The following is a 27,444-nucleotide window of genomic DNA, read 5'->3' as shown; positions in this document are numbered from 1 at the left end:
CTATTTTATTCAGTAAGCTGATAGTGGACTATAGGAGACAGAATGGAGAGCACGTCCCCAACCACATCGACAGAGCTGTTGTGGAGCAGGACGAGCGCTTCAAGTTCCTTGGCGTCCATATCACTAAGTACTTAATAACCTCTTGAAACTCTGGGGGCGCTATTTCATTTTTGGATGAAAAACGTTCCCGTTTTAAACAAGATATTTTGTCACGAAAAGATGCTCGACTATGCATATAATTGACAGCTTTGGAAAGAAAACACTCTGACGTTTCCAAAACTGCAAAGATATTATCTGTGAGTGCCACAGAACTGATGCTACAGGCAAAACCAAGATGAAAATTCAAACAGGAAATGCCCCAGATTTTGGAGGCGCTGTGTTCCAATGTCTCCTTATATGGCTGTGAATGCGCAAGGAATGAGCCTACACTTTCTGTCGTTTCCCCAAGGTGTTTGCAGCATTGTGACGTATTTGTAGGCATACAGTGCCTTGCGAAAGTATTCGGCCCCCTTGAACTTTGCGACCTTTTGCCACATTTCAGGCTTCAAACATAAAGATATAAAACTGTATTTTTTTGTGAAGAATCAACAACAAGTGGGACACAATCATGAAGTGGAACGACATTTATTGGATATTTCAAACTTTTTTAACAAATCAAAAAGTGAAAAATTGGGCGTGCAAAATTATTCAGCCCCCTTAAGTTAATACTTTGTAGCGCCACCTTTTGCTGCGATTACAGCTGTAAGTCGCTTGGGGTATGTCTCTATCAGTTTTGCACATCGAGAGACTGACATTTTTTCCCATTCCTCCTTGCAAAACAGCTCGAGCTCAGTGAGGTTGGATGGAGAGCATTTGTGAACAGCAGTTTTCAGTTCTTTCCACAGATTCTCGATTGGATTCAGGTCTGGACTTTGACTTGGTCATTCTAACACCTGAATATGTTTATTTTTGAACCATTTCATTGTAGATTTTGCTTTATGTTTTGGATCATTGTCTTGTTGGAAGACAAATCTCCGTCCCAGTCTCAGGTCTTTTGCAGACTCCATCAGGTTTTCTTCCAGAATGGTCCTGTATTTGGCTCCATCCATCTTCCCATCAATTTCAACCATCTTCCCTGTCCCTGCTGAAGAAAAGCAGGCCCAAACTATGATGCTGCCACCACCATGTTTGACAGTGGGGATGGTGTGTTCAGCTGTGTTGCTTTTACGCCAAACATAACATTTTGCATTGTTGCCAAAAAGTTCAATTTTGGTTTCATCTGACCAGAGCACCTTCTTCCACTTCTTCCACATGTTTCTTTCCACATGGTTGAAAAGCATTTTTTGAAAATCTGAGGTGACAGTGTTGTTAACAAAAGGCTAAGCTTGTGAGCTAATATATTTATTTCATTGCATTTGCGATTTTCATGAATAGTTAACGTTGCGTTATGGTAATGAGCTTGAGGCTATAATTAGGCTCCCGGATACGTTTTTTTTTCTTAGCCAAACGTGATGAACAAAACGGAGCGATTTCTCCTACACAAATAATCTTTTTGGAAAAACTGAACATTTGCTATCTAACTGAGAGTCTCCTCAATGAAAACATCCGAAGTTCGGAGCCTCCCGGGTGGCGCAGTGGTTAAGGGCGCTGTACTGCAGCGCCAGCTGTGCCATCAGAGTTCCTGGGTTCGCGCCCAGGCTCTGTCGTAACTGGCCGCGACCGGGAGGTCCGTGGGGCGACGCACAATTGGCCTAGCGTCGCCCGGGTTAGGGAGGGCTTGGTCGGTAGGGGTGTCCTTGTCTCATCGCGCACCAGCGACTCCTGTGGCGGGCTGGGCGCAGTGTGCGCTAACCAAGGTTGCCAGGTGCACGGTGTTTCCTCCGGCGCATTGGTGCGGCTGGCTTCCGGGTTGGATGCGTGCTGTGTTAAGAAGCAGTGCGGCTTGGTTGGGTTGTGTATCGGAGGACGCATGACTTTCAACCTTCGTCTCTCCCGAGCCCGTACGGGAGTTGTAGCGATGAGACAAGATAGTAGCTACTACAACAATTGGATACCATGAAATTGGGGAGAAAAAGGGGTAAAATTCAAAAATATATATATAAAAAAAAATAAAAAACATCCGAAGTTCTTCAAAGGTAAATTACTTTATTTGAATGCTTTTCTTGTTTTTGTGAAAATGTTGCCTGCTGAATGCTAGGCTTAATGCTATGCTAGCTATCAATACTCATTCCAAAATCATGGGCATTAATATGGAGTTGGTCCCCCCTTTGCTACTATAACAGCCTCCACTCTTCTGGGAAGGCTTTCCAGTAGAAGTTGGAACATTGCTGGGGGACTTGCCTCCATTCAGCCATGAGTGTTATTGAGGTTGGGCACTGATGTTGGCCGATTAGGCCTGACTCACTGTCGGCATTCCAATTCATCTCAAAGGTGTTCAATAGGGTTGAGGTCAGCACTCCTCGGCTGTTCTGTGAGCTGGTGTGGCCTACCACTTCGCGGCTGAGCTGTTTTTTCTCCTAGACCAGGGTTCCCGAACTATTGGCCCACGGGTGGTTTTATTTGGCCCCCCAAGATTTCTGAGCAAATCTTTTTATAATAATATGTTTTAATACATTTAAATGTTGGACATAAAAGACTGTAAATACACCAGGAAATCAGCTCCAAGTAATTTTAATTTAAGAAATCTATTCCCAAGTATTCCCACGCATAATAGAGAGACAAGTGGTCATATACAAATGTAATCAAGGTTTGAAATGATAATGTTTTCGTCAAACATTATATCTGTTTGGGCTTCTTGCGGTCAATTTGCAGTCTACAAATTATTTGTAATTATGTTCCAGCCCCCCGAACTTCCGCTCAACAAAAAATCATCCCACGGATTAATCTAGTTGATGATCCCTGTCCTAGATGTTTTCACTTCACAATAACAGCACTTACAGTTGACCGGGGCAGCTCTAGCAGGGCAGAAATTTTACCAACTGACTTGTTGGAAAGGTCCTATGATGATGCCACATTGAAAGTCACTGAGCTCTTCAGTAAGGCCATTCTGATGCCAATGTTTCTCTATGGAGATTGCATGGCTGTGTGCTCGATTATATGTACCTTTCAACAACGTGTGTGACTGAAATAGCCGAAACCACTAATTTGAAGGGATGTCCACATACTTTTGTGTATATAGTGTAGCTCCATTCTTGTCCATTTTATTTTATTCCTCTTGTGTTACTATTACATATTTTTTAACTCTGCATCGTTGGGAAAGGCTCGTAAGCAAGCATTTCACAGTAAAGTCTACACTAGTTGTATTCAGTGCATGTGACAAATACAATTTAATTTGATTTGAATTTACATGCCCCCAGTGACAGCTTGAATTATATGACTGTGGGAGGTTCTTGCTCCTCATGGGTGCTGTTCGTCCGTTGCCCTAACACTCCTCCTTAAAGGAAGACTATTGTTAGTATAGCTCCTCATTATTACCATTTCTATTGTCTTCTAGATACATGCTGGTGTTCGTGCTATATAATCCTAGTAGTCTGTCACTACATCTATACAAATGACTGAAGTTTCATGCAGAACAGAGGTGAATTTTAAATCTGAAAAACTAAAGTTCACAACACAGTCCTTCACCTTCACATATTAATGCAACATAACCCCTGATGTTAAAGCTCACACTCCTTTACAAACCATCCTGTTCTTTTTAACATCTGCTAGTTCTCTAGCTCCCTCTCTTCATCTTTACCTCCTCCCTCCTTCGCTCCCTCATTCCTCTGCTCAAATCAGGGATATCCCAGATGGCCCAGGGTGAGATTACTGGACAGAGGGGTGTGTGTGGTGTGTGTGTTCCACTAATACCACTGTTCCATTTATCCTACAGTATGAAGCTATGGGTCGCCAACTAGAGTACCCTATTAGCTAACAGTAGTTATCTTATTATTAGCGATCAGTAGTCAGCTTGTTATTAGCTAACAGTAGTTATCTTATTATTAGCTAACAGTAGTCAACTTGTTATTAGCTGACAGTAGTTATCTTATTATTAGCTAACAGTAGTCAACTTGTTATTAGCTGACAGTAGTTATCTTATTATTAGCTAACAGTAGTCAACTTGTTAGCTAACTGGGCTAAAGATATAATTGAGGTTGTCGACTCATTGTCTCGTCATGTCAGCCAAACATGCTAGTACAGCAAATACGCACACACACACACACACACACACACACACACACACACACACACACACACACACACACACACACTTTAATCCTGACCCCCTTCTTCCCAGGACAGATGGAGGAGCTTGTCTGGGATTGCCAAGGAATTTAACTGAAGGGGTTAAGTGTGTGTGAATGTGTGTGTGATAACGTCACTTAATCCAGCATAAGTGTTATTATATTACCTACCGTAGCTAGCATGCAAGCAGTGGATTCATCCATTCCAATAACATTTGATTTTCAGTCTTCCCTATCTTCTCTTAACCTTCTATAGTCTCTCTCTCTCTCTCTCCTCTCTCTCTCTCTCCTCTCTCTCTCTCTCTCTCTCTCTCTCTCTCTCTCTCTCTCTCTCTCTCTCTCTCTCTCTAATAAGAGTCTTACCATTAATCAGACAGTAGAGATGTATCATTCAGAAAGTATATGCCAGGAAACTCAGAGCACCTTGCTTCCAGGCAGCGTATGCACCCTTCTAGTCTATTTTCTCTCTCTCTTCATTAGGTTAGTATCTCTTTTCTCTCTCTTCAATAGGTTAGTCTCTCTTTTCTCTCTCTCTTCATTAGGTTAGTATCTCTTTTCTCTCTCTTTCTTCATTAGGTTAGTCTCTCTTTTCTCTCTCTTCATTAGGTTAGTCTCTCTTTTCTCTCTCTTCATTAGGTTAGTCTCTCTTTTCTCTCTCTCTTCATTAGGTTAGTATCTCTTTTCTCTCTCTCTTCATTAGGTTAGTCTCTCTTTTCTCTCTCTTCATTAGGTTAGTATCTATTTTCTCTCTCTCTTCATTAGGTTAGTATCTCTCTTCTCTCTCTCTTCAGTAGGTTAGTCTCTCTTTTCTCTCTCTTCATTAGGTTAGTATCTCTTTTCTCTCTCTTCATTAGGTTAGTCTCTCTTTTCACTCTCTCTCTTCATTAGGTTAGTCTCTCTTTTCTCTCTCTTCATTAGGTTAGTATCTATTTTCTCTCTCTTCATTAGGTTAGTATCTATTTTCTCTCTCTTCATTAGGTTAGTATCCATTTTCTCTCTCTCTTCATTAGGTTAGTCTCTCTTTACTCTCTCTCTCTTCATTAGGTTAGTCTCTCTTTTCTCTCTCTCTCTTCATTAGGTTAGTCTCTCTTTTCTCTCTCTCTCTCCATTAGGTTAGTATCCCTTTTCTCTCTCTTCATTAGGTTAGTATCCCTTTTCTCTCTCTCTTCATTAGGTTAGTCTCTCTTTACTCTCTCTCTCTTCATTAGGTTAGTCTCTCTTTTCTCTCTCTCTCTCCATTAGGTTAGTCTCTCTCTCTCTCTGTCTCTTCATTAGGTTAGTCTCTCTTTTCTCTCTCTTCTTCTCTTTTTTCTATCTCCAGTATCTGACTAGCACTCAGTCATATTGTATGCCAAAAACTAAGTCACCAATTTCTGTAGCCCCTATCTGTACTTGCCCTAGAACTGTTTTCATGATTTGTCTGCCCGATACAGCTGGGGACAGACAAAGACTAAACCTTGTCTGTAAGCGTGGTATACAGGGATTTTGGTATTGTTTATGCATGTATGGATGGTCTAGGTTTATGTTATTGTCTGACAAAATAGCTTTGATAAGACTGATACGTGTGTGTGTGTGTGTGTGTGTGTGTGTGTGTGTGTGTGTGTGTGCTCCTTAGGGAATAGGGCTGTATCAGTCATTTTAATGAGAATCAGCAGGATGCTGCTTTTGTTTTTGTAGAAGAGCTGCTGCTTTGATCTGCTATGCCCTCTGATTGTTCTGTTACTCAGACTTGATGTTAGATATAGAGACGGAGGTTATTAAAGCACCGTCATCTGTTCCCACTTTTAGATGTTTTAAAAGGCTAAACGTTTAAAAGGCAAAATCTCTTGTCTTGTTCTGATAAAGGATGAGAAACACTGGGAGTCTGACTGAAGCCACATTTATACCCTTCACATGTACGTAACGCGAGAGTGAAATTAGCTACACAAACTGGCGTTCTGCATAGTTGTGTTGAGTTCATATTGCGGGGTCGACACACTTTTGCTTATTCCCTCAGTCATTTCCAAAGGGGCCGATGGATGGTTTTATCTCTGTGGTAGGCCTAGTACAGTACACACATCATGTGCCTAGTACAGTGAAGTCAGGCATGGATGGTAATCCACTCAGGGCTCTTCTCAGCTTAGACATACTGTATAATTGGGCTACTTTACCTTAGTAAAGGAGAGGGGGCTGAGATTCCGTTTTTTTCCCAAGTTCCGTTTTCTCCAGGGTTTTTTTCTCCAGGTTTCTGTTTTTCCCCGTACTTTTTATTTTAAAACATCTAATTTAAAATAAATTCAACAGAAAAAACAAGAAATTGGATGTTCTAAGTCCACAGCAATGCTTAAACCACATCAAAATCCAATAAAATGTTAATGGTTACATGCGCCGAATACAACAGGTACCTTACCGAGAAATGCAGTTTTAAGAAAAATGATGGTGGGGGTGGATGGTGTTTTTCAGCCTTTTTCCTCCAAACATAACGATAACGATTATGGCCAAACAGTTCTATTTTTGTTTCATCAGGACATTTCTCCAAAAAGCCTTTTACGTTATGTCGATAAAGGACTTGATTCTTTTTTATTATTATTATTTTTTTTTAAATTTGACCCCTTTTTCTCCCCAATTTCATGGTATCCAATTGTTGTAGTAGCTACTATCTTGTCTCATTGCTACAACTCCCGTACAGGCTTGGGAGAGACGAAGGCTGAATGTCATGCGTCCTCCGATACACAACCCAACCAGCCGTACTGCTTCTTAACACAGCGCGCATCCAACCCAGAAGCCAGCCGCACCAATGTGTCGGAGGCTACACCGTGCACTAGCCAAGGTTGCCAGCACTGCACCCGGCCCGCCACAGGAGTCGCTGGTGCGCGATGAGACAAGGAGATCCCTACCGACCAATCCCTCCCTAACCCGGACGACGCTAGGCCAATTGTGCGTCGCCCCACGGACCTCCCGGTCGCGGCCGGTTACGACAGAGCCTGGGCGCGAACCCAGGGACTCTGATGGCACAGAGTCCAGTGGTAGTACAGCGCCCTTAACCACTGCGCCACCCGGGAGGCCCGGATATAGATACTTTTGTACCTGTTTCCTACAGCATCTTCGCAAGGTTTTTTGCTGTTATTCTGGGACTGATTTGCACTTTTCGCACCAAAGCACGTTCATCTCTAGGAGACAGAATGTGTCTCCTTCCTGAGCAGTATGATGGCTGCGTGGTCCCATGGTGTTTATACTTGCTTACTATTGTTTGTACAGATGAACGTGGTACCTTCAGGCGTTTGGAAATTGCTCCCAAGGACGTACCAGACTTGTGGAGGTCTACAATTTTTGGCTGATTTTCTTTTGAATTTCCCATGATGTCATGCATAGAGACACTGAGTTTGAAGGTAGGCCTTGAAATACATCCACAGGTACACCTCCAATTGACTCAAATTATGTCAATTAGCCTATCAGAAGCCATGACATAATTTTCTGGAATTCTCCAAGCTGTTTAAAGGCACAGTCAACTTAGTGTATGTAAACTTCTGACCCACTGGAATTGTGGTACAGTGAATTATAAGTGAAATAATCTGTCTGTAAACAATTGTTTGAAAAATGACTTGTGTCATGCACAAAGTAGATGTCCTAACCGACTTGCCAAAGCTGTAGTTTGTTAACAAGAAATGTATGGAGTGGTTGAAAAACAAGTTTTAATGACTCCAACCTAAGTGTATGTACATTTCCAACTTCAACTGTAAATAAAAATAGAGGGGGGGGGGCCAGTGCACATTTTTCAGGTAGCCATTTTATTAACTCTTCAGCAGACTTATGGCTTGGGAGTAGGTGCTTTAAGGAGACCACTTTTTAAGTATTTTCATCTCTCCCAGAAGGTTATTATTAGCATAATCGTAAATATAAGTGGAAAATATGCATACTTTCTTTATGAAACACCATTTTCCACCACCATGCTAGAGTTGCTAATTCTAGTCAGGTTGCAGCAGTCTATTTTTTTCACCCCTGGTCTGCAACCCAATTAGCTGAACACGATAATCAACAACCCGGACTAGCATTAGCTACTTTAGTATGGTGGTGGAAAATTATGTTTCAATTTGCCTTCTAACCATTAAATCGAGTTAAGGAGGAAAATAACTGAATGGAGAATGTTTTATGTACGAACCGGTCCACAGGGGATACAAGTGTATAGCCGGCTGCATGCATTCCCTTTGGACGGTAAGATGAAACAACTCGAAGTCTGGACATCCTCTCGCTCGCTCTCTTCTCTGCTCTTCTTTTCTCTCTTCTCTTTCTCCAATTAATGTCACCTCTCCCGGCTCTTACTGACACCTACCCATAAGCCCCCTCTCTTTCAATATACTGTAACCAGCATCTTCACCCACTGAGCACTGACAGACACTGGACGTCCATGGATGTTGAAAAGTAGTTGAAATTGGTTCAGTCCGCCCTGGCCTTAATTTCAACGTCCAAAGATGTTGTTTTTTGGTCTGGTCCAGAAGCTGCCTTGATTTCAACTTCCACAGACGTCTGGACCGGCCTTAATTTGGCCCAAACAGACATCCATTATTGTCTTTTTGGTTATTGAGATATGCAGCCGGCCGCGACCGGGAGACCCATGAGGTCCGTGTACAATTGGCCCAGAATCGTCCGAGTTATGGGAGGGTTTGGCTGGCTGGGATGTCCTTGTCCCATGGCACACTAGCAACTCCTTGTGGTGGCCGGGCACATGCACTTCGGTTGCCAGCTGTACGGTGTTTCCTCCGACACATTGGTGTGGCTGGCTTCCGAATTAAGCGAGTAGTGTGTCAAGACGCAGTGCGGCTTGGCTAGTCGTGTTTCAGAGGACGCATGGCTCTCGACCTTCGCCTCTACCGAGTCCGTACGGGAGTTGCAGCGATGGGACAAGACTGTACCTACCAATTAGATATCACGAAAAAGGGGTAAAAATATATATATATATAAAATGCAAAAGAGGATATTGCATATTTATAACTTTCTGTACTTATTTAGGATACATCACCATGAAGAGAATGACAATCCTATCAATAAATATGCATTGACTTACTGTATTTCTTTTTTTTTGTTAGTTTTCTTTTAATTTTACCCCTTTTTCTCCCCAATTTCGTGGTATCAAATTGTTGTAGTAGCTACTATCTTGTCTCATTGCTACAACTCCCGTACGGGCTCAGGAGAGACGAAGGCTGAATGTCATGCGTCCTCCGATACACAACCCAACCAGCCGTACTGCTTCTTAACACAGCGCGCATCCAACCCGGAAGCCAGCCGCACCAATGTGTCGGAGGCTACACCGTGCACCTGGCAACCTTGGCTAGCGCGCACTGCACCCGGCCCGCCACAAGAGTCGCTGGTGCGCAATGAGACAAGGAGATCCCTACCGACCAATCCCTCCCTAACCCGGACGACGCTAGGCCAATTGTGCGTCGCCCCCACGGACCTCCCGGTCGCGGCCGGTTACGACAGAGCCTGGGCGCGAAACCAGGGAATCTGATGGCACAGCTGGCGCTGCAGTACAGCGCCCTTAACCACTGCGTCACCCACTTACTGTATTTAAATAATGAAAACAAAAAAATCATATCATAGCTGACATTGTTTTTGGCAGACATATTTGAATCTTAGGAGTAGAGTTTTGGGAAAACGTGGTCACATAAAAAACAGCGGGAGATTTCACCAAAATTCTGTTACCAAACTTTGCATCTGCACAGTTCTTCCAGTAAATGTGTTTTTGTAAAATTGTCACTCAATTCTTAAAAGTAGTGCTTATGGCATAGAGTTGTATGGTTTGTTGAACTTTGAAATCAATGATTTTTGTTTGGCATACATTTTACTGGAAAAATCTGAGTCTACCGTGGAATTGCCTCAAATAGATATTCTAGATACGTCTTATGGTAGGATACAGCACGTTTGTTTTTTTGCCCTAGCACTACACAGCCGATTCAAATAATCAACTAATCATCAAGCTTTGTTCATTTGAATCAGCTGTGTAGTGTTAAGGCAAAAACCAATACGTGCACCACTTGGGGTCTCGAAGACAGAGTTTTGTTAAATCCTGGGATACAGGGACAATTAATGTTCAGAATTGACATCAATGTATAACCTAAAGTCAGATTAGTTCTTATCTGAGGTCCCCATGCAGATGTTATAGCAAACTCTTGGTTTTAACCCAGTTTTGTCTGGTTGGTAGTGGCCCTAGTACTATGACATGAGATCTTTCTGTGAGATAAAAACCAGACAGCACTGTTTCACCAGACTTGTTTACAGATACACTTAGGAAAAACAACCCTATTACAACAGACAGACAAACTATAATAACCAGGACAAGTCCAAACAAGAGTTTGGTAGACAGGTGAACTCTCCTTGAACTTTCTCTCTCTCTATGTACTCTTTGTTCTCTTTCTTTCTTGCACTATTTCCCTTTGTATCTTTTCTGGTACTGATGGAGTTATTGTGCTGGAACAAAGCATGTGCTGCTTGCCTGCCACCATACACAGAGACATGCAGAGGACAATGAGAGGACAATGTCTGTGTCCCAAATGGCACCCTATTCCCTATATACCGTGCATTGGGAAAGAATTCAGACCCCTTCACCTTTTCCACATTTTCTTACTTTACAGCCTTATTCTAAAATTGCTTAAAATAGTTTTCCCCCCTCATCAATCTACACACAATACCGCATAATGACAAAGCAAAAACAGGTTTTTAGAAATGTTTGCAAATGTATAACCCCCCCCCCCAGGAAATATCACATTTGCATAAGTATTCAGACCCTTTACTCAGTACTTTGTTGAAGCACCTTTGGCAGCGATTACAGCCTTGAGTCTTCTTGGGTATGACGCTACAAGCTAGGCACACCTGTATTTGGGGAGTTTCTCCCATTCTCCTCTGCTGATCCTCTCAAGCTCTGTCAGGTTGGATGGGGAGCGTTGCTGCACAGGTCTCTCCAGAGATGTTCGATTGGGTTCAAGTCCGTGCTCTGCCTGGGCCGCTTAAGGACATTCAGAAACTTACCCCAAAGCCACTCCTGCGTTGTCTTGGCTGTGTGCTTAGGGTCGTTGTCTTGTTAGACTGGGGCGAAGGTTTGCCTTCCAAGGTCCTGAGCGATCTGGAGCAGGTTTTCTTCAAGATTCTCTCTCCACTTTGTGCCGTTCATCTTTCCCTTGATCCTGTCTAGTCTCCTAATCCCTACCGCTGAAAAACATCCCCACAGCATGACGCTGCAACCACCATGCTTCACTGTAGGGATGGTATTGGTCAGGTGATGAGCAGTGCCTGGTTTCCTCCAGATGTGACACTTGGCATTCAGGCCAAAGAGTTCAATCTTGGTTTCATCAGACCAGAGAATCTTGTTTCTCATGATCTGAGAGTCCTTTAGGTGCCTTTTGGCAAACTCCAAGCAGGCTGTCATGTGCCTTGTACTGAGGAGTGGCTTCTGTCTGGCCACTCTACCATAAAGGCCTGATTGGTGGAGTGCTGCGGAACTCTGGAGCTCTGTCAGAGTGACCATCGTGTTCTTGGTCACCTCCTTGACCAAGGCCCTTCTCGCTCGATTGCTCAGTTTGTCTGGGGGGCCTGCTCAATGAAGAGTCTTGGTGGTCCCAAACTTCTTCCATTTAAAGATAATGGAGTCCCCTGTATTCTTGGGGACCTTCGATGCTGCAGAATTGTTTTGGTATCCTTCCCCAGATCTGTGCCTCAACATAATCCTGTCTCAGAGCTCTACGGACAAGTCCTTCGACCTTATGGCTTTGTTTTTGCTCTGACATGCACTGTCAACTGTGGGACCTTATAAAGACAGATGTGTGCTTTTCCAAATCATGTCCGATCAATTGAATTTACCACAGGTGGACTCCAATCAAGTTGTAGAAACAATTCACAATTCCTGACATTTAATCCAAGTAAAAAGTCCCTGTTTTAGGTCAGTTAGAATCACCACTTTATTTTAAGAATGTGACATGTCAGAATAATAGTAGACAATGATTTATTTCAGATTTATTTTTATTTTTTTCATCACATTCCCAGTGAGTCAGAAGTTTACATACAGTCAAATAGTATTTGGTAGCATTGCCTTTAAATTGTTTAACTTGGGTCAAACATTTCGGGTAACCTTCCACCAGCTTCCCACAATAAGTTGGGTGAATTTTGTCCAATTCCTCCTGACAGAGCTGGTGTAACTGAATCAGGTTTGTAGGCCTCCTCGCTCACACACGCTTTTTCAGTTCTGCCCACAAATGTTCTATAGGATTGAGGTCAAGGCTTTGTGATGGCCACTCCAATACCTTGACTTTGTTGTCCTTAAGCCATTTTGCCACAACTTTGGAAGTATGCTTGGAGTCATTGTCCATTTGGAAGACCCATTCACGACCAAGCTTTAACTTCCTGACTGATGTCTTGAGATGTTGCTTCAATATATCCACATCATTTTCCTACCTCATGATGCCATCTATTTTGTGTAGTGCACCAGTCCCTCCTGCAGAAAAGCACCACCACAACATGATGCTGCCACCCCTGTGCTTCACGGTTGGGCATCCCCCTTTTTCCTCCAAACATAACGATGGTCATTATGGCCAAACAGTTCTATTTTTGTTTCATCAGACCAGAGTACATTTCTCCAAAAAGTACGATCTTTGGCCCCATGTGCAGTTGCAAACCGTAGTCTGGCTTTTGTTATGGTGGTTTTGGAGCAGTGGCTTCTTCCTTGCTGAGCGGCCTTTCAGGTTATGTCGATATAGGACTTGTTTTACTGTGGATATAGATACCTTTGTACCTGTTTCCTCCAGCATCTTCACAAGGTCCTTTGCTGTTTTTCTGGGATTGATTTGCACTTTTCACACCAAAGTACGTTCATCTCTAGGAGACAGAATGCGTCTCCTTCCTGAGCAGTATGACGGCTGCGTGGTCCCATGGTGTTTATACTTGCATACTATTGTTTGTACAGTTGAACATGGTACCTTCAGGCATTTGGACATTGCTCCCAAGTATGAACCAGACTTGTGGAGGTCTACAATTTTGTTTCTGAGGTCTTGGCTGATTTCTTTAGATTTCCCATGATGTCATGCATAGAGGCACTGAGTTTGAAGGTAGGCCTTGAAATACATCCACAGGTACACCTCCAATTGACTCAAATGATGTCAATTAGCCTATCAGGAGCTTCTAAAGCCATGACATCATTTTCTGGAATTTTCCAAACTGTTTAAAGGCACAGTCAACTTAGTGTATGTAAACTTCTTACCCACTGGAATTGTGACAGTGAATTATAAGTGAAATAGTCTGTCTGTAAACAATTGTTGGAAAAATGACTTGTGTCATGCACAAAGTAGATGTCCTAACCGACTTACTGTAAACTATAGTTTGTTAACAAGAAGTTTGTGGAGTGGTTGAAAAACAAGTTTTAATGACTCCAACATAGTGTATGTTAATTTCCGACTTCAACTGTAAAATTGTATTTCTGTTTAAAATGTTTAATAAATTAGCAAACATTTTTAAAAATCGTGCTTTGTGATTGTTGGGTATTATGTGTAGTTTGAGGGGATAAAAAAACAAAAACATTTTAGAACTGTAATGTAAAAAATGTGGACAAACTGAAGGAGTCTGTATACTCCGAATGCACTGTTGTGCATGCCTTTTGACCAGAGCCCAGGGTACACTACAAGTAGTACACTATATAGGGAATAGGGTGCTATTTGGGACAAATCTAATGAAAAGGAAAGAATAATTAAATCATAATAAGATGTAGATTGTGTACAAGAGTGTATCCTGTATCCTTGTCCACACGATAATCTGCATTTGTCCTAGCATGTTCTAACATGATGACCACTGGAAAAAACACAATGTTCTCTCCTTGAACTATTCTTTTTGTTTGGATACTGGAGGTCTATGTTTCCATTAGTCCCCCTTGACCTGATTGTGACACGCAGGCTGCCAATCATGGCGATCGATCAGACTCTGAACAACCAGTCCCAGAGAGACGGAGGACTCTATCCTAATAATGACTCTAGCTAATCAATGGAGGATAATGAGGCAGAATGGCAATTAGGCCATGCAAGTTTGACAATTTACTATCTGTCTCCTCCTTGTTTATCTTCCCCTTCTCAGTTTCTCTCTCTCTCTCTCTCTCTTTCTCCCTCTCTCTCTCCCGCTATAATAAATATAGGCTAGTAGTTAACTTCACCTATAAATCATATATTGTATTATTCATTGCAGCCTTAAATCATTGCCGATCACCTGTTTAATCTATACAGGCCTAAGCACAGCCAGTAAAAACATCACTACTCCCTCTGGACCAATACATATTACTCTTAAAGCTGCAATATGTAACTTTTTGGGCACCCGACCAAATTAACATAGAAATAAATGTAAGTTATAGATCCGTTATTCCCTTTGAAAGGGCCTAATGAAGTTATTTCCATTGACTGATTTCCTTATTTGAACTGGGTAGAGAGTTGTGGATAAAACGTTAACATTAAGTCGCCACTCTCAACGAGAATAGCCTATGCAGCTTCCAACACCTCAAATATGTTGATACATTTACACAGACATCACCCCGGTATAACCGGAGCAAGACTGAAATGCAAATAAACAACAACACCTTCTCTCCTTGGCAGCTGATTTTGACCAGGCCAAATTACAATAGCGATTTGTAGGCTATGTTTTTTTTACCCCCCTTTCTCCCCAATTTCATGGTATCCAATTGTTAGTAGTTACTATCTTGTCTCATTGCTACAACTCCCGTACAGGCTCGGGAGAGACGAAGGTCAAAAGCCATGCGTCCTCCGAAACACAACCCAACCAAGCCGCACTGCTTCTTATCACAGCGCACATCCAACCCGGAAGCCAGCCGCACCAATGTGTCGGAGGAAACACTGTGCACCTGGCGACCTGGTTAGCGTGCACTGCGCCCGGCCAGCCACAGGAGTCGCTAGTGTGCGATGAGACAGGGCTATCCCTACCGGCCAAACCCTCCCTAACCCGGACGACGATAGGCCAATTGTGCGTTGCCCCATGGACCTCCCGGTCGCGGCCGACTGCGACAGAGCCTCGAACCCAGAGTCTCTGGTGGCACAGAGCCACTGCGCCACCTGGGAGGCCCATGTTTGTCTTTTTTACTGTCTTTGGTTTATAGCTGCGGATATTCACCCATTCTCACTTTCTCTGTGGTTGAGAATAGGGCATTTCAACTAGAGGTCGACCGATTAATCGGAATGGACGATTAATTAGGGCCTATTTCAAGTTTTTGTAACAATCGGAAATCTGTATTTTTTTTACACCTTTATTTAATCTTTATTTAACTAGGCAAGTCCGTTAGGAACACATTCTTATTTTCAATGACGGCCTAGGAACGGTGGGTTAACTGCCTCATTCAGTGGCAGAACGACAGATTTTCACCTTGTCAGCTCAGGGATCCAATCTTGCAACCTTACAGTTAACTAGTTCAACGCAATAACGACCTGCCTCTTGTTGCACTCCACAAGGAGACTGACTGCCTGTTACGCGAATGCAGTAAACCAAGGTAAGTTACTAGCTAGCATTAAACTTATCTTATAAAAAACAATCAATCAATCATAATCACGAGTTAACTACACATGGTTGATGATATTATTAGATATTATCTAGCGTGTCCTGCGTTGCATATAATCTGACTGAGCATACAAGTATCTAAGTATCTGACTGAGCGGTGGTATGCAGAAGCAGGCGCATAAACATTCATTCAAACAGCACTATCAGGCGTTTTGCCAGCAGCTCTTCGTTGTGCGTCAAGCATTGCGCTGTTTATGACTTCAAGTCTATCAACTCCCGAGATGAGGCTGGTGTAACCGAAGTGAAATGGCTGGCTAGTTAACGCGCGCTAATAGCGTTTCAAACGTCACTCGCTCGCTCTGAGCCTTGGAGTGGTTGTTCCCCTTGCTCTGCATGGGTAACGCTGCTTCGAAGGTGGCTGTTGTCGTTGTGTTCCTGGTTCGAGCCCAGGGAGGAGCGAGGAGAGGGACAGAAGCTATACTGTTACACTGGCAATAATATAGTGCCTATAAAAACATATAATAGGCAAAGGTTAATTAAATACAAATGGTATAGAGAGAAATAGTTCTATAATTCCTATAATAACTACAACCTAAAACTTATAACCTGGGAATATTGAAGACTCATGTTAAAAGGAAAGCTTTCATATGTTCTGAGCAAGGAGCTTAAACGTTAGCTTTCTTACATGGCAAATATTGCACTTTTACTTTCTTCTCCAACACTTTGTTTTTGCATTATTTAAACCAAATTGAACATGTTTCATTATTTATTTGAGGCTAAATTGATTTTATTGATGTAGTATATTAAGTTAAAATAAGTGTTCATTCAGTATTGTTGTAATTGTCATTATTACAAATAAAACAAAAAAAAAATCACCCGATTAATCGGTGTCGGCTTTTTTGGTCCTCCAATAATCGGTATTGGTATCGGCGTTGAAAAATCATAATCGGTCGACCTCTAATTTCAACACCTCGTGAAGGTGCTCGAGCCACGTTATGATTTCGACAAATGGGTAGTACAGCAAACCAAAGCCGAAGTTTTCAATGTATTGTGTGCCCGTGTGCGTACATTTGTTATTGTGCCGTCTTAGGCTACTGAATGATCAAGATTTTGATAAACAATTGATAAAGAACATGTTCTCAATAGAAGCTCATTGTCTCTGGGAGCAGATATTAGACTTGCGTCTATCTGATTAAAGGCTCCTGCATTTTGAAATGTCTCTTCTGCCTTCCAAGTGTTCTTCCCGTGGCAGGCCTCTGTTGCTTTTTGGTGTGTGTTTGCGCTTACAAGTCTGAACGTTGCAAACTGTTCCTCTCTGTCTCTGTGGTGTTAATAGGTCTCTGTCAGTAAAGTTCAGCTGCATCAACAGATCCTCTTCCCCCTACTAGGACTCTCTCTGTTTATACTGACACCATAACAATAACAAGCACACTCACTGGCCTGCCCCTTTTTCCATACACACACATTTTTATATTTACATTTATTCATTTATCAGATGCTCTTATCCAGGGCAACTTTCAGTAGCGAGTGCATGCATTTTCATACTGGTCCCCGTGGGAATCAAACTCACAACCCTGGCATTGCAAGCACCATGTGCACCCTTTCCCTAGTGCACTGCCTTTGAGCTGAGCTGAGCCGAGTCCCTGGTCGAAAGTAGTGCACTTTAAAGGGAATAGGGTGCAATTTGGGATGCTGACAAGGTAGACGAAGAACTAGCTCCAGAATCTGCACCAGTTTATCGGGCATGTCTTTTCTCAGTGGCACTGAAGAGCCACTGCCAGAACAGTCAACAGTTGAGTTTTTTTATGGGAAATATCTACGTCCCAAATGGCACCCTATCCCTATGGATCCTGGTCAGAAGTAGTGCACTAGGTAATAGGGTGCCATTTGGGATGCTACCTGAGCTCATGTAGCGCTGAAACAGGAGCAGTTAAATGATGATCTAGACTTGGCGAAACCTTAAATGTTCATTAAAATGGTGCTCCTGTTATAGTGTGTTACATCGATCTGTTCTGGACTAGAATGAGACAGATTGAGATAATCTTGTTATATAAAAGAGACAAGGAAATCACAGTGGCCATGTCTGAAGTTTGGCTTGCCTACTACTTAAACTGCTTACTGTACTGTTTAGAATGTACTCGTCCTGTGTAGCTCAGTTGGTAGAGCATGGTGCTTGCAATGCCCAGGTTGTGGGTTTGATTCCCATGGGGGACCAGTATGAAAATGTATGCACTCACTACTGAAAATGGCTTTGGATAAGAGCAACAGCTCAAATGTAAATAAAATGTGCTGTTTTGTAAAAATGAACGTAGTAAGAAACAAATCACAGCATGTTAGGCTCATCCTAATCAGAATGTGTCACGCAATTACTATGATTCCCACCGTTTGTTCATTTTGGGACAGCTGTTATCAGACATATGTAGCTCTCTAAATATGGTTATCTTCCTTAATAGTGTGCAGCAAATTTACTAAATGAAAAGCCAAAATGAGTATGACATCCTGGCATTTAAAGCATTCTCAATTGTTTTTAATTTCACAAACTAAATTTAAAAAATGTTTTCGCTTACCCAAAATGCCTACTATTTAGAATGCAAGTACGGGTATTCAGACACGGCCAGTAATAGAATCAATGATACTATTTCTACAGAGGAAATGCATATGTGAGCCAACTGTTCTAATCATTTCATTCAGTTCTATTCAGTAGGAGTTCTGTTTGGCTCACAGATATATCCTACTTCTGGAATAATCTAGTTTCCAGATTCCCAGTTAAAAGAGTTGATTCATGATGTAACTATTTTATCCTGGTTTGTCTGGTTCTCAGTTTTGGAGCGCCTGTGTAGCACTGAAAGGGTTTTTGGGATACTAGAGGTCTATGTTATCATTGGTCCCCCTTGACCATGGTGACACTCAGGCTGCCAATCATGGCGATCGATCAGACTCAGAACAACCAGTCCCAGACAGACGGAGGACTCTATCCTAATAATGACTCTGGCTAATCAATGGAGGATAATGAGGCAGAATGGCAATTTACTATCTGTCTCCTTCTCATTCTCCTTGTTTATCTTCCCCTTCTATGTCTCTGTCTATGTCTCTCTCTCTCTGCATCTCTCTCTCTTTGCATCTCTCTCTCTCTTTCTCTCTCTTTCTTTCTTTCTCTCTCTCTCTCTCTCTCTCTCTCTCTCTGCATCTCTCTCTCTCTGCATCTCCTCTCCCCACTCTCTCTGCTCCCGTCCTTCAATATCCTTATGGAAAGAACGATGTATTGTCCCAATAGAATGTCTGCCTGTATATTGTGTTAGGCTAACTCCGATCCCTTGGTTGAGACATAGCTAGTGCTTTGGTAACTACACTATATATACACCCCTTCAAATGAGTGGATTTGGCTATTTCAGCCACACCCGTTGCTGACAGGTGTATTAAATCAAGCACACAGCCATGCAATCTCCATAGGGAACATTGGTAGTAGAATGTCCTACTGAAGAGCTCAGTGACTTTCAACACATCACACACACACACTCAGTTACTTTCAATGAAGTAGTAGGCCACACAAGCTCACAGAACGGGACCGCCGAGTGCTGAAGCACGTAGCGTGTAAAAACCATCTGTCCTCGGTTGCAACACTTCCGAGTTCCAAACTGCCTCTGGAAGCAACGTTAGCACAATAACTGTTTATCGCGAGCTTCGTGAAATGTTGCCACAAAAGGTTTCCATGGCCGAACAGCCGCACACAAGCCTAAGATTACCATGCGCAATGTCAAGCGTTGGCTGGAGTTGTGTAAAGTTTACCGCCATTGGACTCTGGAGCAGTGGAAACGCGTTCTCTGGAGTGATGAATCATGCTTCACCATCTGGCATTCCAACGGACAAATCTGGGTTTGGCAGATGCCAGGAGAACGCTAGATGCCCAAATGCATAGGGCCAACTGTAACGTTTGGTGGAATAATGGTCTGGTGATGTTTTTCATGGTTCGGGCTAGGCCTCTTGTAGTTCTAGTGAAGGAAAATCTTAACGCCACAGCATACAATGACATTCTAGACAATTTTGTGCTTCCAACTTTGTGGCAACAGTTTGGGGAAGGCCCTTTCCTGTTTCAGATGGACAAAGCGAGGTGCATATAGAAATGGTTTGTCAAGATCGGTGTGGAAGAACTTGACTGGCCTGCACAGAGCCCTGACATCAACTCCATCTAACACCTTTGGGATGAATTGGAAAGCCGACTGCGAGTCGGGCATAATCGCCCAAAATCAGTGCCCGACCTCACTAATGCTCTTGTGGCTGAATGGAAGCAAGTCCTCGCAGCAATGTTCCAAAATCTAGTGGAAAACCTTCCCAGAAGAGTAGAGGCTGTTATAGCAGCAAAGGTGGGACCAACTCTATATTAATGCCCATGATTTTGGAATGAGATGTTCGACGAGCAAGGTGTCCACATAATTTTGGCTGTGTAGTGTATAATTGTAGGCAGTGAACTGGTACTGCAACTCTTCTGTACAAGGCTTAGGCTACAGTATAATCACATTGCCAGAGAGCCACAGGGATTTTGTGACTTCTCCAGGCTTCCAGCCAGCCCTGAGACTCAGTCTGCCCACAGTCATGCCAGCCCAGCACCACTTAGTGCTATCACCTGCCCTGGCGTTTGGCTGCCACTGCCTGGCTGTGTCCTTATATAGGCTGTATGCTACTGTATATAGGCTAGCTACGTGTAACATTTTAGGTTAGCTACAGTGCATGCAAGGGCATAGCATATTCTCATAAGTAAGGACAACGTCCTAGCTGCTTTGCCTAGCTGCTTTGCCAGTTTCGCTTAGGCTGAAAGTGCTTAATTAATTCACTCAAAGGAGAAGGTATCCTCTTGCTATCCCAATCAAGGTGGCTGAGTTGAAGAAATTGAATCTGCAAGAGATATGAAGTTAGCCTGAAGGACGGACCATGTTGTTAGAGTGGCTCAGAACACTTCTTAGACCCTGAGACCTTGCAGGTGCTACATCATCTTTTACATGGACTCTTTAGTCATATCTGGAACTGCGTATGACTAAGAGTCTGTATCACGCTGACATTCAGCTACAGCTGCTCTTGGAGAAGGTTCTTATAGAACAGGGGTTCCCATCCTTTTTCTGCATCGCAAACTGGAGCAGATCCAGAAACAGTTTTGCGGACCGGAGAACGCCCATCAAGCTAGCTTTAGGAAGCTGCACCTGGACAGATTCCTGAGGTCTGGTTGGAGAGTGTTTCATCTTTTAGTAGGCTAATCAGTGAAGTCGATTGATCTGTTAGTCATGTCAATATTAGGAAGGTGTTCCTAATGTTTGGTATTCTCTGTGTAGAAAGGCCTCTGTCGTTTCTGCTTTTGTGGTTTTTACTCTTCCTTAAAACAGCAGAAACCGGAATGGATGTCTGTGTGGTTTACTATGTGGCCAAAGAAAGCCATTCAGTCTATTTTCTCAAACCGTGTGTGTGTGTGTGTGTGTGTGTGTTGGAGCATATGTTTCTTTTGCAAAAACCGCCATAATAGAGTCTCAGATGCTTAGTGTGAATGGAGACGACGTTTTACATCAAAACAAGGAATTGGAGAGAACCTACAGAGGCCATACCTAGGCCATACATCCAGGCAGCCCTTCTGTTGTGTCCTGTTATTGACCCTGACAGGGCAGCTCAGACATACCCTTAAGGCAAAGAAAAGGGCAACAGTCAACTGTCTGAGGGCTGCCTGTCTACTTCAGTTGCAGAGCAACAGTTGGGTGCTTCAGTGCTAAAACACATTTCTGTAGCTAGGCTATCCAGTTTGTTCATAATGCGGGAGATCCTTTTTGATCTTTCAGCCTTACGCTGCGCCCAAATGGCACCCTATTCCCAATAGTGCACTAGTTTTGGTCAAAAGTTGTGCACTTTATAGGGAATAGGGTGCCATTTGGGATGCACCCTTGGTTATTTTTTTCGTCTACCCACCTGACAGAGAATGCCGTAGGTCTGAATAGAGAGATGAATGGATAAGTGAGGGATACTTCCGTTTCTTTCCAATGGGGTTTTCCACTCTCTTTCTGCTCTCTGTCAATGTGCCACGATGTTTCAAAGAGTTCTGTTTAAAGATCAAAGTACAGACATATATTTTGTCCAGTTCTGAACACATTTACACCTGTCGTTGTGTATTAAAAACAACAAGGAAGATGATGACAATGACCTATTATAGGCTAGCCTACTAGAATAGTGTAAGGACATAATATGCTTGTTAACATTTTCTGCAACATGTGTTATGACTAGGTCCAATCGTTTTTGCTGACCACGTATCCTGGCAAAGGAAAAACTCCCTAGTTGAGAAACACCCAGTCACTGTAGCCCTATGTGAAATGCAAATGATTTTCTATGATTTCTTTCAATGTGTGGTTGTAGACATGAATAGCATCTCTATGGCTAGTCTCTAGGCTACAGTACTCCTTGCAGGGGCCCCAGTGGTCTGACTGTTTGTGGTGCCCAGTGCTTTTGTGTGTGTGGGTGTTAGTAATGTGCTATGCCGTGTTTACAGCCAGGCATTTGCATGGAGAGACACTGGAAACCAGTGATCTTTCTGCTGCGCCAACATAAACACTGGGTTATACATACATACGCACGCACGCACACACACACACACCAACACACACACACACATACGTACACACACAGACACACAGACACACACACACACACACACATACGTACACACACACACACACACACACACACACACACACACACACACACACACACACACTAGGCTTGGGCGGTATCCAGAGTATCATACCTTAAAACCGACATTGTGCCATGCCGGGATATTCTGTAATGCTGGGCACTGAACACAAGTGGGTGCTATTTTCGAACCCCACTGAGCCTCTGTAATCCCATAGCAAATGCTAGTTAAATGCTAACGAGCACATTGCAAACATTTTATACAGTCTCTGGCATAAACTATTTGCAGGACAGACGTCTCAGCTCATAAAGTTATACAAGAAACTCAAAAAGCTACTCAGTTTGCACAACACAATTATTAGATCCAGAAGGGGATTCTCTTCTGTTACCAAGAGAAGCTTTATTTTTGCAAGAAGCTAACCACTTAGCTAGATAACTAGCTACTAAATTAGCAAACTAAATGCACAATTGCGGAGCATTTAGCACATTTTTGACAGTTAACTTAATAGTTATAAGATATCTAGCTGGCAAACAATGAGTTATGACTAACATACTGTAACTAGATCACCTGGTGTGTGCTGCACAACAGTGAGTGAGTCACAAGGCTCCAGGTCTCTCGTCTATGTGTGCTTGTAATCAAACACCATGTGACTGGGGACTATCGGTAAGCTTCATAATGAAAAAGAATATGACAGGTGTAATGAACAACTCAATCTGCTTTATCTCCTAACGTATTGCACAAGTTGACTGCAGGAATTTAAAAAGTAGCTACAAAAAAAAACTTTCAACGGTATTGAAAAACAATCCTGTGGCTATTTCCAAATCTCTAGGTATACGGTATATATACGTTATACCGCCCAAGCCTGACACACACTCAGCCTTTTAGGTGAGGTGATTGAAGGCCAATGACGCTTGACTGGGTTACATTTCACTGTCTCATTATGTTCTACTGTTTTGGGTGCCATCTCTGTTGCCCTGTTGTAGCCAGTAAGTTATGTATTCAACAGACCTTTTTGATGTCGGATTTCTATAGATAGAATGTGGGGGCATCTCTGTGTGTGTGTGTGTGTCTGTCTGAACCCCCTAGTGTTAAACACACCTGCAGGCCATGGTAATAGAGGGGTTTTGTTGGCAGGATTATGATATTGGGTGTGTGGTATGTGGGGCACTATAGGGGGAGAGACGGACAGACACACACAGTCTGTCCACATGCAGTAATTTACTGTACTGTGATGTCAGCCACAGCCCACCAACGTTTATTGAGAGGGAAGCAATTGTTTTCAGAGAATGAAGAGAGGGAGTGGATGGAGGGATGACGAGAAAGAGAGGGGTTGACAGAACACAAGATAGTCATTGATAAAGGGAGGGAATGTGTGTGTGTGAGAGAGAGAGAGAGAGCGAGAGAGACGAATAGAGGGAGAGAAGGAGATGGTGGTGGAGAGATAGAGAGGGTAGGAGGTGGTGGTGGGTGTACTATGTCTGGAATGTTAGCTCATGTTTGAACTGGAACTCTAAAGGCTCTGTTTGTCCTCACTGTCCTTAGGGCAGTTTAGGCCCCACTTGGCAAGCTGCCCAGTGTGTGCCTCTGTGTCTGTCAGGGTTGAGGTTCTTTCGGAATTTAATTCAATTCAAACCATACATTTGAATTGAATTTCAATTGACTACAACCCACAGGAAGCAGAATTTGAATCGAAGTAAATCAAATTTATTCAAAGCGATCCAAATCATTTCAACTGAGACATGAAACTTTTATCAAAAGGATCTGCCACTTATTAATGAATAGAATACCCATACCATTTCAAATGTTAGTTTGATTATAACTCAGATGTCAAACAGTTTTTTTTATTGTCATGAGATGTTAGATTGTTCCCTTTCATACTGTAGTGTTTGATCTAATGCATACTGGGGAGAAAGAAATCTGATATTAAAACATTAAAGGAGTAGTCCACTATTAAATAACTTGATGTTAGATGCTTCCTCGCCCTAAAAGTAGTCTATGTGCTGGATGAAACTGTATTCGATGGTTCAGTTTTCTTTAAACAGCCATTACAAACTCCAGCTAACTTTAGCTGCCACTAGCTTACAATCTATTGTAGTGGGGCGTGTGAGCATGATTTTAAAAAAATGTCTAAATCACCAGAAATCCACTCCATTTTTTGGTTTTATGTTACTTAAAGGTGATTTGGCCATTTTAAAACAAATCATGCTCACATACCCGATCAGTTCCATAGATTATTAGCTAGCGGTGACTAAAGTTAGCTGAAGTTTGTAATGGCTGTTTTATTTATTTTTTACCATGGATTACAGTTTCTCCTGGCCCATAGACTACTTTAAGGGTGAGGCACCATCTAACATAATTTTGCAAAATAGTGAACAATTCGTTTATGAACTATGAATTATTATACACAACCCACAACATGTTTTTAGAATATTTCCAGATTTCAAGTTTTCATAACAATCGGTAATCATCATTTTTGGACGCCTATTATGGCTGGTTACATTGCACTCAACGAGGAGACTGCGCGGCAGGCTGACCACCTGTTACGCGAGTGCAGCAAGGAGCCAAGGTAAGTTGCTAGCTAGCATTAAACTTATCTTATAAAAAACAATCAATCTTAACATAATCACTAGTTAACTACACATGGTTGATGATATTAGTAGGTTAACTAGCTTGTCCTGCATTGCGTATAATCAATTTATCATCTAATCACACCGTACTTTGCCAAACGGGGGATGATTTAACAAAAGCGCATTAGCGAAAAAAGCACAATCGTTGCACGAATGTACCTAATCATAAACATCAATGCCTTTCTTAAAATCAGTACACAGAAGTATATATTTTTAAACCTGCATATTTAGTTAAAGAGATTCATGTTAGCAGGCAATATTAACTAGGGAAATTGTGTCACTTCTCTTGCCTTCATTGCACGCAGAGTCAGGGTATATCCAAAGGTTTGGGCCGCCTGGCTTGTTGCGAACTAATTTGCCAGAATTTTACATAATTATGACATAACATTGAAGGTTGTGCAATGTAACAGCAATATTTAGACTTAGGGTTGCCACCTGTTCGATAAAATATGGAACGGTTCCATATTTCACTGAAATAATAAACGTTTTGTTTCCAAAATGATCGTTTCCGGATTTTACCATATTAATGACCAACTTTCTGTGTTTATTATATTATAATTAAGTCTATGATTTGATAGAGCAGTCTGACTGAGCGGTGGTAGGCGGCAGCAGGCTCGTAAGCATTCATTGAAACAGCACTTTACTGAGTTTGCCAGCAGCTCTTAGCAATGCTTGATCACAGCGCTGTTTATTACTTCAAGCCTATCAACTCCTGAGATTAGGCTGGCAATACTAAAGTGACTATTAGAACATCCAATAGTCAAAGGTATATGAAATACAAATGGTATAGAGAGAAATAGTCAACGCGTCATAATTCCTATAATAACTACAACCTAAAAGTTCTTAACTGGGAATATTGAAGAACTGGGAATATTGAACCACCAGCTTTCATATGTTCTCATGTTCTGAGCAAGGAACTTAAACGTTAGCTTTTTTACATGGCACATATTGCACTTTTACTTTTTCTCCAACACTTTGTTTTTGCATTATTTAAACCAAATTGAACGTTTAATTATTTATTTGAGGCTAAATGGATTTTTATTGATGTATTATATTAAGTTAAAATAAGTGGGGCCTCCCGGGTGGCGCAGTGGTCTAGGGTACTGCATCGCTGGTTTCGATCCCAGGCTCAGCTGGCTGCGACCGGGAGATCCATGGGGCGACGCACAATTGGCCTAGCGTCGTCCGGGTTAGGGAGGGTTTGGCCGGTAGGAATATCCTTGTCTCATCGCGCACTAGCGACTCCTGTTGCGGGACGGGCGCAGTGCACGCTAACCAGTTCGCCAGGTGCACGGTGTTTCCTCCGACACATTGGTGCGGCTGGCTTCCGGGTTGGATGTGCGCTGTATTAAGAAGCAGTGCGGCTTGGTTGGGTTGTGTTTCGGAGGACGCATGGCTTTCGACCTTCGTCTCTCCCGAGCCCGTACGGGAGTTGTAGCTATGAGACAAGATAGTAACTACTAACAATTGGATACCATGAAATTGGGGAGAAAAGGGGGTAAAATTAAAAATAAATAAAAATATTATTATTATTATTTAAATAAAAAAATAAGAGTTAATTCAGTATTGTTGTAATTGTCATTATTACAAATACATTTAAAAAAAAATGGCCGATATCGGTATCGGCTTTTTTTGGTCCTCCAATAATCGGTATCGGTATCGGCGTTGAAAAATATTATATATATATATATCAACGCCGATACCGGCTTTTTCTGATCCTCCAATAATCGGTATCGGTATTGAAAAATCATAATCGGTCGACCTCTAAACCAATTTTCTGTTTTTTAAATTTACGGATAGTCAGGGGCACACTCCAACAGTCAGACATCATTTACAAACGATGCATTTATGTTTAATGAGTCAGCCAGATCAGAGGCAGTAGCGGTGACTGTTGGGAGTGTTGATAAGTGTGTGAATTGGACCATTTTCTGTCCTGCTAAGCATTCAAAATGTAACAAGTGCTTTTCGGTGTCAGGGAAAATGTAAGGAGTAAAAAGTACATTATTTTCTTTGGGAATGTTGTGAAGTAAAAGTCAAAGTTGTCAAAAATATAATTAGTAAAGTACAGATACCCCCCAAAAACGACTTAAGTACTTTAAAGTATTTTTATTTAAGTACTTTACATCACTGCATGTCTTAAATAAATAAGCCTTTTGTAACGGCAGATTTCTTCTTCATCTGAAGAGGAGTAAGGATCGGACCAAGATGCAGCGTGGTAAGTGTTCATGACGATTTATTAAAAACGAACTGAACACTGAAATACAAAACAATAAACGATGTGATGAAAACGAAAACCCGAAACAGTACCGTGTGGCGGCAAACACTCACACAGAAACAAACACCCACCAACCAACAGTGAAACCCAGGCTACCTAAGTATGATTCTCAATCAGAGACAACTAACGACACCTGCCTCTGATTGAGAACCATACTAGGCTGAACACAGAAAC

The 27,444-nt window shown here is 42.3% G+C and overlaps 1 protein-coding gene across 3 annotated transcripts in view; it reads left to right on the top strand.

Annotated features, from left to right (window-relative positions):
- LOC110502760 (caskin-2) overlaps window positions 1–27,444 on the top strand; it is a 74,702-nt gene that overhangs the window by 6,988 nt on the left and 40,270 nt on the right. The window lies entirely within an intron of this gene.

Source organism: Oncorhynchus mykiss, chromosome 23, assembly GCF_013265735.2.
Source record: "Oncorhynchus mykiss isolate Arlee chromosome 23, USDA_OmykA_1.1, whole genome shotgun sequence".
Classification (NCBI taxonomy): domain Eukaryota; kingdom Metazoa; phylum Chordata; class Actinopteri; order Salmoniformes; family Salmonidae; genus Oncorhynchus; species Oncorhynchus mykiss.
This window is presented reverse-complemented; position numbering and strand designations above follow the sequence as displayed.